This window comes from Oncorhynchus nerka, linkage group LG10, assembly GCF_034236695.1.
Source record: "Oncorhynchus nerka isolate Pitt River linkage group LG10, Oner_Uvic_2.0, whole genome shotgun sequence".
NCBI classification, from domain to species: Eukaryota; Metazoa; Chordata; class Actinopteri; order Salmoniformes; family Salmonidae; genus Oncorhynchus; species Oncorhynchus nerka.
Genome location: NC_088405.1, coordinates 56,112,305 through 56,132,244, shown reverse-complemented (window position 1 = coordinate 56,132,244; position 19,940 = coordinate 56,112,305). Strand labels below are relative to the sequence as shown.

Genomic DNA, 19,940 nt, shown 5'->3' with positions numbered 1-19,940 from the left:
ATTGCCCATTTTAGCAATAGAATGGTATTAAATAGATAATCACCCAAATAATATTATTAAAGCTATGCCAATTTCATATAAACAACTACAAAATAACCTATTTTCTCCCTTCCGGCTGTTGTGCTGTATGTCAGCTGTTGTGCTGTATGTCAGCTGTTGTGCTGTATGTCAGCTGTTGTGCTGTATGTCAGCTGTTGTGCTGTATGCCAGCTGTTGTGCTGTATGTCAGCTGTTGTGCTGTATGTCAGCTGTTGTGCTGTATGTCAGCTGTTGTGCTGTATGCCAGCTGTTGTGCTGTATGTCAGCTGTTGTGCTGTATGTCAGCTGTTGTGCTGTATGCCAGCTGTTGTGCTGTATGTCAGCTGTTGTGCTGTATGCCAGCTGTTGTGCTGTATGTCAGCTGTTGGAAAGTTCACTGCTCAGGGTCACCAAAGGTCAGCGTTGTTCTGCCTGTCATTCAAAATAGGTTATTCAGAAACAGGCAGGTAAGGACAACTTTCAGACATGATCAACGTTATGGTAGACTTTTGTGTTGGTTGAATGCACTGGTGTCCTCGTGTTGATGATGGACAAGATAATAACAGCATATGTTGACCTTTAAAAATTGTTTTAAAAATGGTATCTTACTATATGGAGGTATAATATGCAGAATAAAGTGGTTTACATATTAGTGAAGGTTAACACACCATCTTGACTAACATTGCATCCCTTACCAATTAGATCACCATTCATGTCCTTGTTTTTAACAGTTTTTACAAGGATACATAGCAACACTTCACTTGAGATCTATTTACTGCCCGTACTAAATTGCCAACACACACATACACTGTAAGTGCGGGGACAGCGTCAGGGGAAGCATGTTTTGTTTTGTGGCCACGCGCTGAGGGATTAGCTATTTAAAGACGCAGAGTCGACAGTGGAAAATTTCCATGCCCTTGTTGTATCAATGAGAGAGTGATAGACGCTCTACCAGGGACAAGACAGGTTGCATTTACAGCATCAGTGGTCAGAGGAATGAGCTCTGACTGCCTCGTGACATCAAACCAGAAGATCAGACATCAAAAAGCAAATGATACTATTTTTTAGAGAACTCCAACCAAACCTACTCACAAAACAAGTTCATACCATTTTGATATTTTATTTACAGGTGAGTTATAGTCTATTCTATTCTTTTGGCTATTCAATAGCACCATGACATACAGGGATATTTCAATGTTTTGTTTTCACATTTCGTATTCGGTTGATGTAACCTTCATACAGTTATTGATTGGTTGTATGGTATGGCTACATTTGACTATTGTGATTTTTTAAATTTGAGTAATTGGGAAGGAGAGGGAGTAAGAGGACAAATATCTTAATGGCCCAATGCAGCCATTATATAAATATAATTTCTGGGTACCAATTAAATATCTTAGTGTAGTCTAATAGTTTTCCATTAAAATTGACAAGAAAATATATATATTTTTTAAAAGTATTTCTCAATCAAGAAAACTGAAAACTAGCCATTGTCAGAGAGGTTTGGAATGCTTTTTGTTATTGGTCTATTAACAAACGTACAAAATTCCTGCCCATGCAAACCTGCTGAATAGAAGGTCCTGTGTAGATTGCATTTTCAACCAGCAACTATCAGGAAATCAAACAATGATCAAATTTGTTCATACTTTTATAGTGTTAGTTTCATCAGCTACTGTACAATAGGATACAAAACGCAAGAAAACATCATTTTGACTGCATTTGGGCCTCTAAAATATTTGAAACGCTATTGAAATTCAGAATTATTGCTCTTACATGATTTCTTAATTTGCATATAGCCCAGGCCTACTTTATACATGAGCTATTTTGTGCATAACAACACACAAAATCTCTCATTTTAAGATCAGAATTTAGAGAAATAAAAATGCAGTCATTCATTTCTGCATTGAATTCCGCTATGGGATACTGAGAGATCTGTCTGCCTTTCTCTGCGTAAATTGCTCTAGTTTCAATGGCAACAACAGATTATGCTACTGCCGGTTTATGTAACTGTCTTTTCAGAGAACGCAGTGTATCAATAGCCTACTGTAGCTTACCGGTTGACAGCAACAAGTCTGGAATGCGAACAAGTGTAGCACCCTCCGGACAGCACCTTTATACAGTAAGCAAAGTAAGTGCACTTGCCCTGTAACCTTAGGGTTGCTGATCTCTCCACTTATTTGCTACACTGGTGGCAGCAGGACCCAGCCTTTGTAGTGCATCTGTTGTGCAGTTCTTATCCACCATTAGGGTTATTCCTGCAGGCCTGCCTCACAAAAGAGTAGCCTACAGTGTTTTGACCCTGCACAGAGGTTAAGTCTGCACACCCTAAATGTCTATACTTGTATCAGGTAGGACTATGTGAAATCATTGATATGGAACCTCACATTATTTCAGAATTGTGGGCACAAACCGAAATAGACCTAGGAAAACACACACAAGCAATAACAGCTTAGTTGGGCATGTGGGGATCACCATGTTGAGGTTGCCTTGTCCTGTACTGTAAAGGAGAGAGATCTGAGATTAGATCATCTTGTTGGCAGTGTTTTCCCTTGTTCTCACAATTCCTGAAGAAACACGCTAAGCCTCCTGGGATTTGCTGCTCGCCATAATTTAAGGTTACTTTCGTAACCACGGTCTTCAGATAATATGAGTGATATGAGATGTACAGTGCCTTGCAAAAGTATTCATTGCCCTTTGCATTTTTCCTACTTTGTTGCATTACAGCCTGTTATTTAAATTGATTTTTATTTTTATTTGATGTAACGGACATACACAAAATAGTCCAAATTGGTGAAGTGAAATGAAAAAAATAACTTTTTTAAACGGAAAAGTGGTGCGTGCATATGTATTCACCCCCTTTACTATGAAGCCCCTGAATAAGATCTGGTGAAATTGAGCTTTGTAGCCATCAAGGAAAGCGCAAACCCAACACCTTTCATCACCCCGAGAACGCCATCCCCACAATGAAGCATGGTGGTGGCAGCACCATGCTGTGGGGATGTTTTCATTGGCAGGGACTGGGAAACTGGTCAGAATTGAAAGAATGATGGATGGCGCTAAATACAGGGAAATTCATGAGGGAAACCTGTTTCAGTCTTCCAGAGATTTGAGACTGGGACGGATGTTGACCTTCCAGCAGGACAATGACCCTAACCCTAAGTATACTGCTAAAGCAACACTAGTGGTTTAAGGGGAACATTTAAATGTATTGGAATGGCTTAGCCCAGACCTCAAATCACTTGAGAATCTGTGGTATGACTTAAAGATTGTTGTACACCAGCGGTACCCATCCAAGCTGAAGGAGCTGAAGCAGTTTTGCCTTGAAAAATGGGCAGAAATCCCAGTGGCTAGATGTGCCAAGCTTATAGAGACATGCCCCAAAGCTGCAGCTGTAATTGCTGAAAAAGGTGGCTCTACAAAGTATTGTCTTTGGGGGGGGTGAATAGTTATGCACGTACAAGTTTTCAGTGTTTTTGTTTAATTTCTTGTTTGTTTCACAAGAAAAAATATTTTGCATCTTCAAAGTGGTAGGCATGTTGTGTAATTATACAAACCACCAAAAAAATCTATTTTCATTCCAGGTTGTAAGGCAATAAAATAGGAAAAATGCCAAGGGGAGTGAATACTTTTACAAGCCACTGTACACTACATGACTAAAAGTATGTGGACATCTGCTCAAACACCAAAATCATGGGCATTAATATGGAGTTGGTGCCCCCTTCACTGCAACGACAGCCTCCACTCTGGGAAGGCTTTCCACTAAATGTTGGAACATTGCTGCAGGGACTTGCTTCCATTCAGCCACAAGAGCATTAGTGGGGTTGGGCACTGATGTTGGGCGATTAGGCCTTGGTGACAGTCGGCATTCCAATTAATCCCAAAGGTGTTCAATAGGGTTGAGGTCAGGGCTCTGTGCAGGTCAGTCAAGTTCTTCCACACTGATCTCTACCCAGATTCGTCTGTCGGACTTCCAAATGGTGAAGCGGGATTCATCACTCCAGATAACGAGTTTCCACTGCTCCAGAGTCCAATAACGTTGAGCTTTACACCACTCCAGCCGACGCTTGGCATTGGCATGGTGATCTTCTATGCGGCTGCTCGGCCATGGAAACCCATTTCATGAAGCTCCCGACGAACAGTTCTTGTGCTGATGTTGCTTCCAAAGGCCGTTTGGAACTCGGTAGTGAGTGTTGCAACTGAAGACATGATTTTTACGAGCTACAGCACTCGATGGTCCGATTCTGTGAGCTTGTGTGGCCTATCACTCCACGGCTTAGTCGTATACTTTTGTATACAGTGGGGCAAAAAAGTATTTAGTCAGCCAGGTACACTTCAACTATGACAGACAAGATGAGAAAAAAAATCCAGAAAATCACATTGTAGGATTTTTTATAAATTTATTTGCAAATGATGGTGGAAAATAAGTATTTGGTCAATAACAAAAGTTTATCTCAATACTTTGTTATATACCCTTTGTTGGCAATGACAGAGGTCAAACGTTTTCTGTAAGTTTTCACAAGGTTTTCACACACTGTTGCTGGTATTTTGGCCCAATTCTCCATGCAGATCTCCTCTAGAGCAGTGATGTTTTGGGGCTGTTGCTGGGCAACATGGACTTTCATCTCCCTCCAAAGATTTTCTATGGGGTTGAGATCTGGAGACTGGCTAGGCCACTCCAGGACCTTGAAATGCTTCTTACAAAGCCACTCCTTCGTTGCCCGGGCGGTGTGTTTGGGATCATTGTCATGCTGAAAGACCCAGCCACGTATCATCTTCACTGCCCTTGCTGATGGAAGGAGGTTTTCACTCAAAATCTCACGATACATGGCCCCATTCATTCTTTCCTTTACACGGATCAGTCGTCCTGGTCCCTTTGCAGAAAAACAGCCCCAAAGCATGATGTTTCCACCCCCATGCTTCACAGTAGGTATGGTGTTCTTTGGATGCAACTCAGCATTCTTTGTCCTCCAAACACGACGAGTTGAGTTTTCACCAAAAAGTTATATTTTGGTTTCATCTGACCATATGACATTCTCCCAATCTTCTTCTGGATCATCCAAATGCTCTCTAGCAAACTTCAGACAGGCCTGGACATGTACTGGCTTAAGCAGGGGGACACGTCTGGCACTGCAGGATTTGATTCCCTGGCGGCGTAATGTGTTACTGATGGTAGGCTTTGTTACTTTGGTCCCAGCTCTCTGCAGGTCATTCACTAGGTCCCCCCGTGTGGTTCTGGGATTTTTGTTCACCGTTCTTGTGATAATTTTGACCCCACGGGGTGAGATCTTGCGTGGAGCCCCAGATCGAGGGAGATTATCAGTGGTCTTGTATGTCTTCCATTTCCTAATAATTGCTCCCACAGTTGATTTCTTCAAATCAAGCTGCTTACCTATTGCAGATTCAGTCTTCCCAGCCTGGTGTAGGTCTACAATTTTGTCTCTGGTGTCCTTTGACAGCTCTTTGGTCTTGGCCATAGTGGAGTTTGGAGTGTGACTGTTAGAGGTTGTGGACAGGTCTCTTTTATACTGATAACAAGTTCAAACTGGTGCCATTAATACAGGTAACGAGTGGAGGACAGAGGAGCCTCTTAAATAAACATTTTTGGGGGTAAAAAAAAATACAAATTCACAAAAGTAGTGCACTGAGCCTTTAATAGTCCTATATTAGCCCGATATAGCTATCTACCCCCAAACTACTTCCCGACAACATTGTGATTTCCTTTTTTTTTTTTTTTTTTACGTTACTTGATAACTCAACCACATGTGAATCTAAACTAGATGTTGAACTGAGGTCTGTGCCTAGTGGGTTATTTCATTTAAAAGCTCCCTTTGATGAATTGTCTGTTTTTAATCTATTCGATCTTCTGTCATAGCTGGAAGTAATAATTTAAATGGTTCACAGCCTCCAGGGTCCAGAATATTTAGAAAGTACCATAAAGCTATCACTCTCTCTCTCTTTCTCTCTCTCTCTCTTAAACATAAATTATTATTATGATAGTCCTAAAACCAAACCAGAATGACACATTTAGGGAAAGTTTGGTGTGTCAGATTTAGACATGTATAACAACCCAATTTTGCTGGTGCAAATCAGATAGAGGGATGAGTAGCTCTTAAATTCCCTGAAAAAGGATCATAATTCATTTGCAATATGGTTGTTGAAGTTTTCTCAGTTTTCAGGTTTTGAAAGGTATAGAGTGCCCAGTGGTAATGCTTCTTTTAAATAACAAAATCCTTGTTCTCTCTTTTCAGACTGGCTCTTCGAGCTGCTGCGCCCATGGGTGTGAAGGTTCTCCAGTGTTTTCCCTGGTACAGGAGGTGTAAAGACAGAGGCAAGGGCAGACACTGCCCCCCTAAAGCAGGTAACAACACCAACTACAGTTTTTGCAGGAGTGTGATGCCTACAGTGGCTTGCAAAAGTATTCATCCCCCTTTTTTTTCCTATTTTGCTGCCTTACAACCTGGAATTAAAATACATTTTTGGGGGGGTTTGTATAATTTGAGTTACACAACATGCCTACCACTTTGAAGATGCAAAATACTTTTTTTTGTGAAACAAACAATAAATAAGACTAAAAAACTGAACTTGAGCGTGCAGAACTATTCACCCTCCAAAGTCTATATTTTGTTGGTCCACCTTTTGCAGCAATTAGAGCTGTAAGTATCTTGGGGTATGTCTCTATAAGCTTGGCACATCTAGCCACTGGGATGTTTGCCCATTCTTCAAGGCAAAACTGCTCCAGCTCCTTCAAGTTGGATGGGTTCCGCTGGTGTTCAGCAATCTTTAAGTCATATACCACAGATTCTCCATTGGATTGAGGTCCAAGTCTCAAATCTCTGGAAGACTGAAACAGGTTTCCCTCATGAATTTCCCTGTATTTAGAGCCATCCATCATTCTTTCAATTCTGACCAGTTTCCTTGTCCCTGCCAATGGAAAACATCCCCATAGCATGATGCTGCCACCACCATGCTTCATTGTGGGGATGGTGTTCCCGGGGTGATGTGAGGTGTTGGGTTTGCTCTTTCCTTGATGGCCAAAAAGCAACATTTTAGTCTCATCTGACCAGAGTACCTTCTTCCATATGTTTGGGGAGTCTTCCGAAAAGCCCTGCTCTGTAGAGCGTACGGCTTAAGGTCCTATTGACAAGTACTCCAATCACCGTTGTGGAGCTTTGCAGCTCCTTCAGGGTTATCTTTGGTCTCTTTGTTGCCTCTCTGATTAATGCCCTCCATGCCTGGTCCATGAATTTTGGTGGACGGCCCACTCTTAGCAGGTTTGTTGTGGTGCCATATTCTTTCAATTTTTTAGTCATGGATTTAATGGTGCTCCGTGGGATGTTCAAAGTTTCAGATATTTTTTTAGAACCCAACTGTGATCTTTACTTCTCCACAACTTTGATCCTGACCTGTTTGGAGAGATCCTTGGTCTTCATGGTGCCGCTTGCTTGGTGGTGCCCCTTGCTTGGTGGTGTTGCAGACTCTGGGGCCTTTCAGAACAGGTGTTGAGAACAGGTACTGAGATCATGTGACAGATCATGTGACACTTAGATTGCACACAGGTCTTTATTGAACTACTTATGTGACTTCTGAAGGTAATTGGTTGCACCAGATCTTATTTAGGGGTTTCATAGCAAAGGGGGTAAATACATATGCACGCACCACTTTTCTGTTTTTTATTTTGACAATTTTTTTTAAACAAGTAATTTTTTTCCATTTTCCATTTCACTTCACCAATTTGGACTATTTTGTTCATTACATGAAATCCAAATAAAAATCCATTTAAATTACAGATTGTAATTTTGTAAACAAAATAGAAAAAATGCCAAGGGGGATGAATACTTTTGCAAGGCACTGTATTTGTTTAGATTTTTTCAATGGGGCACTATTTGCAAAGAGAAGAACACTGTGTTCATTAAAGTGGAACTGACAGCATTTGAACTAATCTGCAGATATGAAACAAACAGAGAGTCGTAATATCAGTTAAAAACATACAAATCCCAGTTTATGCTACAAAACCAACTTTATAAGAGGTTTTGAAAATAAGTTGTATTTAAGTCAAAGTTCCATGACGTACAGTAAGGCGTAGTTCAATGCATGATTAATATAATTACTGGTTTTCCCAAAAATACTGCTATCAGGTTGTAAATAACAGCTGGCCTGGAAAATTGTTTGTTGCTTCCACCCATTCGGGATGCACTGTTTCATTTTCAATTACTACATTTTTTTGGACAAAAACAGACGAATGTAACTAAGGCTAGGAATGTCAATATAATCAAACTAGCAAGGGCAATGATCACAAGTCAGTCATAACATGGCTAATAGGCTAGCATATCTATTTAATTAGATATTCATTTAGCAAGTTAAAAACGCAGAGCCTAGTGTTTTATTTTTTATTTTATTTATTTATATATTATTTATTTTTTTATTTTTTTATTATTGCGACAATATATGACCCCCCCCCTTTTAAGTTTCACAAGTTTGAGGGATTTATAAAATTGTAACAGTTCAATGAAAAAAAACTACAAAATAAGGAATTTTTCCACTTCATTTACATTTGTGAATATAATATTTGGCCAAGAGAGTAATAATGTTAATAAAATAGTTATGATTGCAATTACAAGGATAAGCATAACGCCATTTGACGTCATCACTTTAATAATGGGAATTGATGGGAAATAATGTAAATATATCACTAGCCACTTTAAACAATGCTACCTTATATAATGTTACCTACCCTACATTATTCATCTCATATGCATACGTATATACTGTACTCTATATCATCGACTGCATCCTTATGTAATACATGTATCACTAGCCACTTTAACTATGCCACTTTGTTTACATACTCATCTCATATGTATATACTGCACTCAATACCATCTACTGTATCTTGCCTATGCTGCTCTGTACCATCACTCATTCATATATCCTTATGTACATATTCTTTATCCCCTTACACTGTGTATAAGACAGTAGTTTTGGAATTGTTAGTTAGATTACTTGTTGGTTATTACTGCATTGTCGGAACTAGAAGCACAAGCATTTCGCTACACTCGCATTAACATCTGCTAACCATGTGTATGTGACAAATAAAATTTGATTTGATTGATTTGATTTTCAAAGGTAACATAGGTAATTCTGGAGTTTTTATACACAACCATTCATGAATTTCAATCCATAGTTCACTAGAATGGTGGCATGAGGAAAAATACATTCTCTATAGATTCTGAATCAGAATCAGAGGAACAAAAACCACAAGGCATTTTGTCAAAATTGAATCTTTTGTGCAAGAAATCATTAACAGGGTAGATAGAACATTTTAAAATTAGTTTCTTTAACTTTTGGGATAACTGGACAAGTAAGGTAAAAGGTAGTCACTTTTTTTACGTTGCTGGGAGGATGTCACGTCATTGGAGGAGTGGTGAGTGACCGACTTTTTTCATTTATATACTTTTTCAGTGGCTACAGCTAGAGATGCTGGTGTCATTTGGTAACCTAGCAAGAAATGTGAATCGCTTTGCTAGCTAGTTATGCTTAACTTGAACGACTGTTATGGCTATCTAGTCCAATTTTAGAGCACTCTCCTTGTCTGAGTATGCCAGGGGCGGGCGGACGCTTTGAATTTACCAACAGACAATCTGACAGCACTCTGCGTTTACGAACGACCCAGAGTGCACTCTGAAACACAGTGATTTTATTTGTAAATCAAATGGGTTTACATTTTTTTTATCCATCAGCCACCGGCCCAAGCTCCTAACCGCCAGGCCACCAGCCACACACACACACACAGCCCCCCCTCCCCTGAGAAAATAAGATAAAAATAAAGTAGAACAAATATTCCATTCCCTTCCCCCAAGACCTCCCCCAGTAACCAAGAAAATTAACAAAAGACAAAAAAGACAAGGACAAAGGAAAACAGAAAGCAAAAAACATCAAGGACAACTGAATATGTTTAAGAGCATGTATGGCACTATTTACATGTGTGTGTGACCATGTATGTGCACCTGTGTGCATTTGAATGAGTGTGTGTGTATATGCATGTGTACAAACACCTGCACAGCATCAGCCTCAGGCAAACCGGCATTAGCAGTAACACCATTGCCCCTCAGTGTCATTCAAACATACTTTTTGTTATGTTTTATTTTGACTTTATTTTTTATACTTTTATCTTTGACCGTCATTCCATCCCTCAGCTTCCCTCAGCCCATCCCATCTATCTCTGCTGGTCACCCTCAGCCCATCCCATCTATCTCTGCTGGCCACCCTCTTCGGAATTCTATGCACCATATATCTTTCAGCTATGCTGTGATGTTTAACATACAATTTCAATCTATCTAATCGAATAGAATCCACAGATTGAAGATAAATAGTTTTACTAAGAGTATTAGTATATTAGCTATTGACTGACCCGGTCTCTCCAGATCTCCCAACAGTACTACTTCTAGGGTCAATTTTAGATCAATGTTATGCATTTTAAGCCATTCCTGAACCTGAGAGCAGAAACAGGCACCCTTAGTTGTCAATGAAATGTATTTGGCATCGATCAAATGGGTTGGCAGGTAAGTTCCCATTCAGTTGTCAAAACGTGTCTTGGAACATGCGTGCATTGGCAGGCAAGCTGCAGAAGGTCATGAAGGCTACTATTCCCCATCGTTTATCAGTGCAATTTTGACGGACAACTAGCTGAAAAAAGTTTGAGGGTTTATCTAATGTTCCCTCATTAGATTTAAGCTTATCTTGCTCTGGCTAGCATTAGTTGTTGAGGTTGTTGTTGTTGATGTGCATAACTGAAGGGGAGACTACATTTCATGGTTGTTTGATCAATAGGTACGTCAAGTTCCCAAATGTAAGAGTCCTCCCATGGTATTTACTGATTTGCAGAAATCCATTCAGATGTATTTTGTGGCTTTTGGCGAATGCTTTTCGAATGATCTAAATTGTGCTGTTGCTACTGCCTGTAAACACACAGTCCAGTTCAAAGTGAATGATGGCAGACCCTTGTGGCAAATGGCTTATTTGCACAAAGGCTTATTTGCATATAAAGGCCTACTGTAGCTCTTATTGGCTATGGTGCACCGATCTGCATAGACTCCGGTTCTGGATGAGACAGATGTCTTTATTTGGTGTTATTTACTGCAGTGTCTATTAATAGTCCAAATGCACAGCTGCTTTCCCACTCTATATTTATATAGAATCTCCACAAATGCCTTACTCTACGTCATTCCCAAACATTCTATGAATTTATGAAACCGTGAAAATGACCATATCTAAGTGCTCGCTTGTCATCGGATTTGTAATTATTATGGATCCCCATTAGCTGAGCTACTCTTCCTGGGGTCAAGCAAAATTAAGGCAGTTATACATTTCTATAAACCTTACAGTACATTCACAACAGATTTCACAACACATTAAGTGTGTGCCCTCAGGCCCTTACTCTACTACCACATATCTACAACACAAAATCCATGTGTGCACGTGTGTATAGTGCATATCTTATCATGTGTGTGTGTATGCATGTCTCTGTGCCTATGTTTGTGTTGCCTCATAGTCCCCACTGTTCCATAAGGTGTATTTTTATATATTTTTAAAATCCAATTTTACTGCTTGCATTAGTTACTTGATGTGGAATAGAAGTTCCCTTTAGTCATGGCTCTTTGTAGTACTGTGCGCCTCCCATAGTCTGTTCTGGACTTGGGGATTGTGAAGAGACCTCTGGTGGCATGTATTGGCATGTATTCATTACAAGATTTAGGGTTTAGTGAATGATTTGTCCCAATTACAATGCTTTTATTTTTTGACATTTTTAGGACTAACTTATTCCTTGCAACACATTCGGAAAACTAACTGTAGGTCTTTGTTAAGTGCTGCAGTAATTTCAGTTGCGGTAGTAGCTGACGTGTATAGTGCTAAGTCATCTGCAAAGCCAGTGACATGTCGTTAGTAAAGATTGAAAGAAGTATTCTTCCTCAGGGTGTATATGAATAGATTTGTATAAGATTTCATGGTGCTAGTGCTGTCTGTTCGACTTTAAGGCCATTTACAATTGACTTGGAATGTAATTTTGGACTGACAACCCTTTGACAGTTCATCATCATCATCAATAGTAGTACAGTATGGGAATGTGACTTCCCAACAGAGATGAATGTCAGTATTAATCCTCTCATCTCTCCTTTTCCTGTTTAGTTCCATACATTGAAGCGGAGCCCCAGTTTGCCCCGACAACCTATGCCAGCGCTGGAGGAGGAGTTGTCTACTTTTCCCACAAGGCAAGAGTGGCCTACAGACATCAGATGGAAGACAACGTTATAGATACCACCTACTGACCCCTAGCCTCATCCTGCAGCCCCTGCTGCCCAAACACCCCTCAAAGACTGTCTGCTCAGAATCCTCTGTCTCACAACAGACTATATCCCAGTTCTTCAATGATCTTGTTTGTAGTTGAGGAGCTCAGTTCATCTCAATGTTAGAGATAGTTGCTTGAATGAAGATGGAGGCTGAGTAGCACTTTTGAGAACAGTCTGATAGGCATACAACATTTTTTGACAGAATTGGAAGAAAACACTTTTGTAGATAAGGGTAAAGAAAATGTGTTTACGCTATTACCTTAAAGTGCATTCTTCTTGTTTTATCATTTGTCACTTTATTTATTGTTCTAGGGTCAATGTTGAGTATTTATTGTTTTAGGATGAATGTTTTGCATCTAAATTACGTTTTGTAGTTGTCCATTTGCTGTAAAATCCCATCTAGCAACTGGTGTTGTAGACTAGTCATAACTAATGCACGGCTATGCGATGAATGCTATAATTCTACAACTGTCAATTATTTCTGTCACTTTATATTCTATTTGTGTTGTTTCTTTTGAAATAATGGAACAATACTAATGTTACATTACTAATAATGTAACAAGTATATTTTTTAAAATAGTGTTGGATAGTTGCAAATGAATTGTCTTGCAGTTTGATTATGGAACATTGCTACAGTGTCCGTCTAGTTCGGTCCATGTTCACTGTTATCCTATCACAGCCTTTCAATAGTTTTGAGTAAGAATGGGATATACTCAACAAACAGGCCTTTATGAATAAGGGATAATCAACTAAAATAATGAACAACATGGAAGGTGTGTTCCAAGATGCGCTAGCAAGGTGACATTAACAAATGACACATTATTTTCCAGAGAACACAGAGCCCTGAGTTGATTATCCCTTTTATAACATGGCTCAAATTGTTTAAAAAAACCCATCATTTGTACATTTTTATTTAACCTTTATTTAACTATGCAAGACAGCTAAGAACAAATGCTTATTTAGAATGACAGCCTACCGGGGAACAGTGGGTTGGTTAACTGCCTTGTTCAGGGGCAGAATGACAGCTTTTTTACCTTGTCAGCTCAGGATTCAATCCAGCAACCCTACGGTTACAGGCCCAACGCTCTAACCACTAGGCTACCTGCCCCCTCTACACTCTAACCACTAGGCTACCTGCCCCCTCTACACTCTAACCACTAGGCTACCTGCCCCCTCTACACTCTAACCACTAGGCTACCTGCCCCCTCTACACTCTAACCACTAGGCTACCTGCCCCCTCTACACTCTAACCACTAGGCTACCTGCCCCCTCTACACTCTAACCACTAGGCTACCTGCCCCCTCTACACTCTAACCACTAGGCTACCTGCCCCCTCTACACTCTAACCACTAGGCTACCTGCCCCCTCTACACTCTAACCACTAGGCTACCTGCAGCCCTGGCATTTGCCACTAGAAATGTGTTCACTTGCAGGTAGAAATGTGTTCAACATTCACTGAAGTAGCTAGCAAATTTACTAGATAGCTGCAGGAGATGCCTTGGTAACCAAACAGACTTGCTGGTTTAGCTAACCATCAGCTTGCTATTATGAAAATCAAATTCAACAATGCCAATAGTGTTTTCAATTCGACTTTCTTTCAAAAGCAGCTCAAACATTGAACATGAAAGAATGAACTATAGCCATTGAATTCTACTATGCTGATATACTGTGCGTTATAGGGAATTATACAACGGGTGGGTCTGATCCTGGACGCTAATTGGTTAAAACAGCATTCCAGCACATGTCTATTCCCCAAATTACCTCAAGCTAAAGCTATGATATTGAAATGCCTATTTACTCTGTTCCATCTCACTGCGCAATCCACTGTCTCATCAGCCCAGCCAGACAATTTATAAACTTCATCCCCACTGTAAAAAGCATCTAGACATTATCTCCCATTTCTTTTAGACTAGCAATCGGTTTTCAATAACAGAGATTTGTATAAAACTTGCAGTCTGACTCTCTGACATTTGCAACATTGTTTCATATTGAAATTGGATCTCCAGCTGTCCCATAGTAATGAACATGTAGGGATCGGGAGTCGGGACGAGAAAGACAGGCAACTTTTCTCAGCCAGTCGAAATCATGAATCAGCTTCATTTTTATGGACATATACAAAGACATTTCAACAGAGAACAGATAAAACTAAATGCAGCTAGCTTGCAGTCTTTCCATCTTCAGTTTGAAGTGATTGTGTTAGCTGTGTTGTTGGCTAGCTCCTCTGAACAACAGTGCCCTGACGAGAGAGCATATTTTCTATGCCAGGTGAAATCACGCATCATTAGCTCATTCTTATGCATGTATCCAAATAAATGTTACTGGAAAACAGCTTAAACCAATGCAAATGCAGCTACTTTGTTGTTATTCTGGCTGCATTGTTTGGCGTGACTGTAAGTTAGCTGTAGTTGGTTAGCTAGCAAGCAAGGGATAATAACATATAGCAATAGAACATTTAGAAGAATGTCTGGGTCGTGTCCAACTGTCCATAGATACAGAACAAAAAGTCTAAACGACTATGTCACGTCTATGGCAACCGAACCGATAGAACAAACGACCAGCCGGCTTGGGTAGCAACCCTAGATATGTGTCAGGACTATATCTCGTGGAAGGATGAAAAAGTATGAATAAATTAATCAAAATAAAGTTAATTAAAATATGTCAATCATTATTTGAATATGTTGGTTACCCGTTGTATAAAAGTGATAATGCCCTCGAAGCCAGTGCTTGGAGGATATATTGGCACGGTTTACCGGCCCTCAACTTAGTCTAACACGAGTGCCAATATGTCCTACAAACACTGGCTTTTGAGGGCATTATCACTTAAATAATGCACGCTATAGAATTCCTTTCAAGCCAATCAGAAACAAGTATTCAACAATGCAATGGTACAAGAGACGTTAGAAACTGAGTGGTTCGAGCCCTGAATGCTGATTGGCTGACAGCCGTGGTATATCAGACCATATACCACGGGTATGACAAAACATTTATTTTTACTGTTCTAATTATGTTGGTGACCAGTTTATAATAGCAATAAGGCACCTCCGGGGTTTGTCATATATGGCCAAAATACCGCAGCTATGGGCTGTGTCTAGGCACTCCGCATTGCGTCGTGCATTAGGACAGCCCTTAGCCGTGGTATATTGGCCATATACCACACCCCCTCAAGCCTTATTGCTTTAAGTAAACACCGAAGATTAATACTTAGTGACATGACTAAACTGGAGGGAGCTAGAGAGGTTAATTTGACTGAGTAAAGCTCACACAGACATGTTTTAGATACGAGAGGGCAAAGGGTTATGTAATGCGTGTCAGAGATAGAGGTGAGACAAAAGAGAGGAGATTTAGTTTACTTCCCTGGATAAATACTACAGTAAAACTACAGGTACACATGGTAATTGGCACACACATAACATGGTATGTATCAAACCTTTCAGGTAAACATCCATTCAGTATATTTGGTAACTCATCAATACCAACATGAAGCAGGTTTCCTAATGCCTGCATACACAAACGTATGTGGACACCCCTTCAAAATGAGAGGTTTCGGTTATTTAAGCCACACCCGTTGCTGACAGGTGTATAAAATCGAGCACACAGCCATGCAATCTCCGTAGATATTGCCAGTAGAATGTCCCGTAATGAAGAGCTCAGTGGCTTTCAACATGGCACCAGCATAGGATGCCACCTTTCCAACAAGTCAGTTCGTCAAATGTCTGCCCTGCTAGAGTTGCCCCGGTCAACTGTAAGTGCTGTTAATGTGAATTGGAAACGTCTAGGAGTAGCAACGGCTCAGCTGTGAAGTGGTAGGTCAAACAAGCTCCCAGAATGGGACAGCCGACTGCTGAAGCGTGTAGCGCGTATAAATCGTCTGTCCTCGGTTGCAACACTCACTACCGAGTTCCAAACTGCTTCTGGAAGCAACTTCAGCACAAGAATTGTTCGTCGGGTACTTCATGAAATGGGTTTCCATGGCCGAGCAGTCGCACACAAGCCTAAGATCACCATGCGCTATGCCAAGCGTCGGCTGGAGTTTTGTAAAGCTTGCCACCATTTTACACTGGAGCAGTGGAAACCTGTTCTCATCTTCACCATCTGGCAGTCCGACGGACATATCTGAATCTAGACGATTCTGTGCTTGCAATCTTTGGGGAAGTCCCTTTCCTGTTTCAGCATGACAATGCCCCTGTGCACAAAGTGAGGTCCATACAGAAATGGTTTGTCAACGTCAGTATACAAGAACTTGACTGGCCTGCATAGGGCCCTGACCTCAACCCCATTGAACACTTTTGGGATCAATTGGAACGCCGACTGTGAGCCAGGCCTAATCGGCCAACATCAGTGCCCGACGTTACTAATGCTTGTGGCTAAATGGATGTAAGTCCCTGCAGCAATGTTCCAACATCTAGTGGAAAGCCTTCCAAGAAGAGTGGAGACTGTTATAGCAGCAAAGGGGGGACAAACTCCATATTAATGCCAAAGATTTTGGAATGAGATATTTGAAGAGCACTTTTGGCTATGCAGTATATCTTAACTTGGAGATCAAATAATTTTCTGATCCACTTGCCTGTTTTATACATTTACCTGTTTCATAATCATGGCAGATTATAACAACAATTTTCAATAAATGGTCAACCCACTTGCAAATGTGAACCATATCAAGTGTTGTTATAACAGTTCTTATGTGTGCAAAGTCATTATGCAGATATTATATTAACACACATTATCATAGCATTATGTTGGCAGTGTACCTGCAGCCTTGGATAATATGACTGGACTCCTTGGTTTCTAATAGCATAGCTCTACTTTGGCAATTCACATCATTCTGAGTCGTGACTTTCAACTGAAATGACAAAGCACAAAAATGACAGCAGAGTTTGGTCAAATGGTGGCACTGTTGCATCAGAAAGATGTTCAAAGCAGTTCCCTATAGAGTCCATTATGGCGACTCCAGCCCTAGTAGACAATACCAAATAAGCATCACTCTGGAAATCCTTATGCATATGATCTTATTTTCATTTAAAAGGCTGTTCATATTTAGGATCTTAATTTGAGCCAGTCTCCTACAGCAGGAAAATAATCCTGCAGATATTGGAAATGTTCATTAGTATGTGGATTGTAATTAACAGAGATTTTTTTTGTGGTTGATACATTTTCTGTAAGGTAAAATTACATTTGCACAACTTACAGGAGCAATTATGGTTAAGTGTCTTGCTCAGGGGTACATCTACAGATTTGTCACGTAGTTGGCTCGTGGATTCGAACCAGCGAACTTTTGATCACTCTTAACCGCAAGGCTACCACCCACTTTCGAAGAGGAAATTACAAACTTTAGAAGCCTTTTAAAACTCACATACACTACAAGTTTTAAATGTCCTGCAAAATTCTTCACCAATAGGGTGATCAAATGAAGATCCTACATGTCTATGTGTTTTGTAGCAAGTAAGTTAAGCAATTGTGTATACCAAAGGAGGCTGGTGGGAGGAGTTATAGGGCAGGCTCATTGTAAATATTTTAATACCATTAATGGAACGGGATCTAACACAAACATATGGAAACCACGTTTGACTCCGTACCATTTATTCCATTCCAGCAGGGAGCCCAGCCAACAGCGAGTTGCAGTAGTCCAGAGGGAAGAGGACAAGTGGCTGGAGGACCTGCGTCGCTTCCTGTGTGAGGTAGGGTCGTACTCTATGAATATTGTAAAGCAAGAACCTGCCGGAGTGAGTCACTGCTTTGATGTTTACAGAGAACGACAGGGTGTTGTCCAGGGTCACGCCAAGGTTCTTTCCACTCTAGGAGGGCAACACTGTGGAGTTGTCAACCATGATGGAGAGGTATTTGTGCAGGCAGGCCTTCCCAGGGAGCAAGAGCAGCTCCATCTTGTCGAGGTCGAGCTTGAGGTGGTGAGACACCATCCAAGCTGAGATATTTGCCAGGCACACGAAAGGGGGAGGGAGATAAGTAGTGGAGTGTCATCAGCATAGCAATGATAGGAGAGACCATGTGAGGATATGACGAAGCAAAGTGACTTGGTGTATAGAGAGAAGAGGAGAGGGCCTAGAACCGAGCCCTGGGAGACACCAGTATTGAGAGTATATGGTGCAGACACAGATCCTCTCCACATCACTTTGTAGGAGTGGCATGCAGAGCCTGAGACACCCAGTCCTGAGAGGGTGGAGAGGAGGATCTGATTGTTCATGGTGTCGGAGGCAGTGGATAGCTCTAGGAGGATGAGAACAGAGGAGAGAGAGTCAGCTTTGGCAGTGCAAAGAGCCTCCGTAACACAGAGTAGAGCAGTCTCAGTTGAGTGACCCGTCTTGAAGCCTGACTGGTTAGGGTCAAGAAGATCATTCTGATAACGAGAGAGTTGATCACAGAAAGGATGGTCAAGTGTTTTTCGAAAGAAAAGAAAGGAGCGATACAGGTCTATAGTTTTTGACGTAAGATGAGTCGAGTGTTGGTTTCTTGAGGAGTGGAGTGACTCTAGCCATTCTGCAGCCAGTAGTCAGGGATGAGTTGATGAGAGAAGTAAGAAAGTGGCTTCAGCAGCGGATACAGAGGAAGTGAAGGTAGAGAAAAGGGAATGAAAAGGATGATAGGTCGTCCGGAAGTTTAGTTTTACTCCATTTATCGCTCAGCTGCCTGCAGCCTGCAGCCCTGTTCTGTAAGCTTGAAATGAATAACGCAGTCACGGAGCAGGAGGGGAGGGCCGAGCAGGGAGGGGGGAAGGGGGACAGTCCGAGTCATAGGATGCGGAAAGGGAGAAGAGTAGGGTTGAAGAGGCAGGATCGGGAGACAGAAGGGAGAAGGATTTAGCAGATGGGAGATGTGATAAAGATTGTGAATGCACATGACCATCTGGATAGGGAGCTGAATGGTTAGGATTGGAGGAAAGGGAGACAGAGACCTGGAGGGGGGTTGCAGTGAGATTAGTAGGTGAGCAGCCTCTAGTAAAGATGAGGTCAAGCATATTGCCTGCCTTGTGAGTTGGAGAGGACTGGGAAAGTGTAAGGTGAAAAGAGATGAGTGGAAAGGGAGAGTTGAAACTAAATGAATCGAAGGCAGACGTCGGGAGGTTGAAGTTACCAAGTACGAAGAGCAGTGAGCCATCGTAAGAAAATGAGCTTATCAAGATGTCAAGCTCATTGAGGAACCCTCCAAGGGCACCTGGTGGGCGATAGATGACAATAATGTTACGCTTGCGTGGACAAGTTACAGTGACAGCATGGAATATAAAATAAGGAGATGGACAGGTGAGATAGGGAGAAAAGAGGAAATCTCCACTTAGGAGAAATGAGTAGACCAGTACCACCACCACAACGACAAGATGCTTTTGGACTATGAGAGATAACTCAGATGAAGAGAGAGCAGCTGGAGTAGCAGTGTTCTCTGGGGTGATCCATGTCTCCGTCAAGGCCGAAAAGTAAAGGGATTGAAGGGCAGCATAGGCTGAGATGAACTCGACGTTCTTGACCTGCAGATCTGCAGTTCCAAACGCTGCCAGAGACCAGGAATTCCACATGGGTTGAGCATGCAGGGTACACTAAATTAGAAGGGTTGCTGCCAAGGTGTGGGGAGCAT

General features: G+C 41.2%; 1 long non-coding RNA gene across 1 annotated transcript; it reads left to right on the top strand.

Moving 5' to 3' along the window:
* Window positions 1-950: 950 nt before the first annotated feature.
* Window positions 951-12,930, top strand: LOC115136423 (uncharacterized). Its single transcript, XR_003864618.2, has 3 exons — window positions 951-1,147; window positions 6,264-6,373; window positions 12,199-12,930. It is a non-coding gene; the product is annotated as an uncharacterized LOC115136423 (long non-coding RNA).
* Window positions 12,931-19,940: the final 7,010 nt, after the last annotated feature.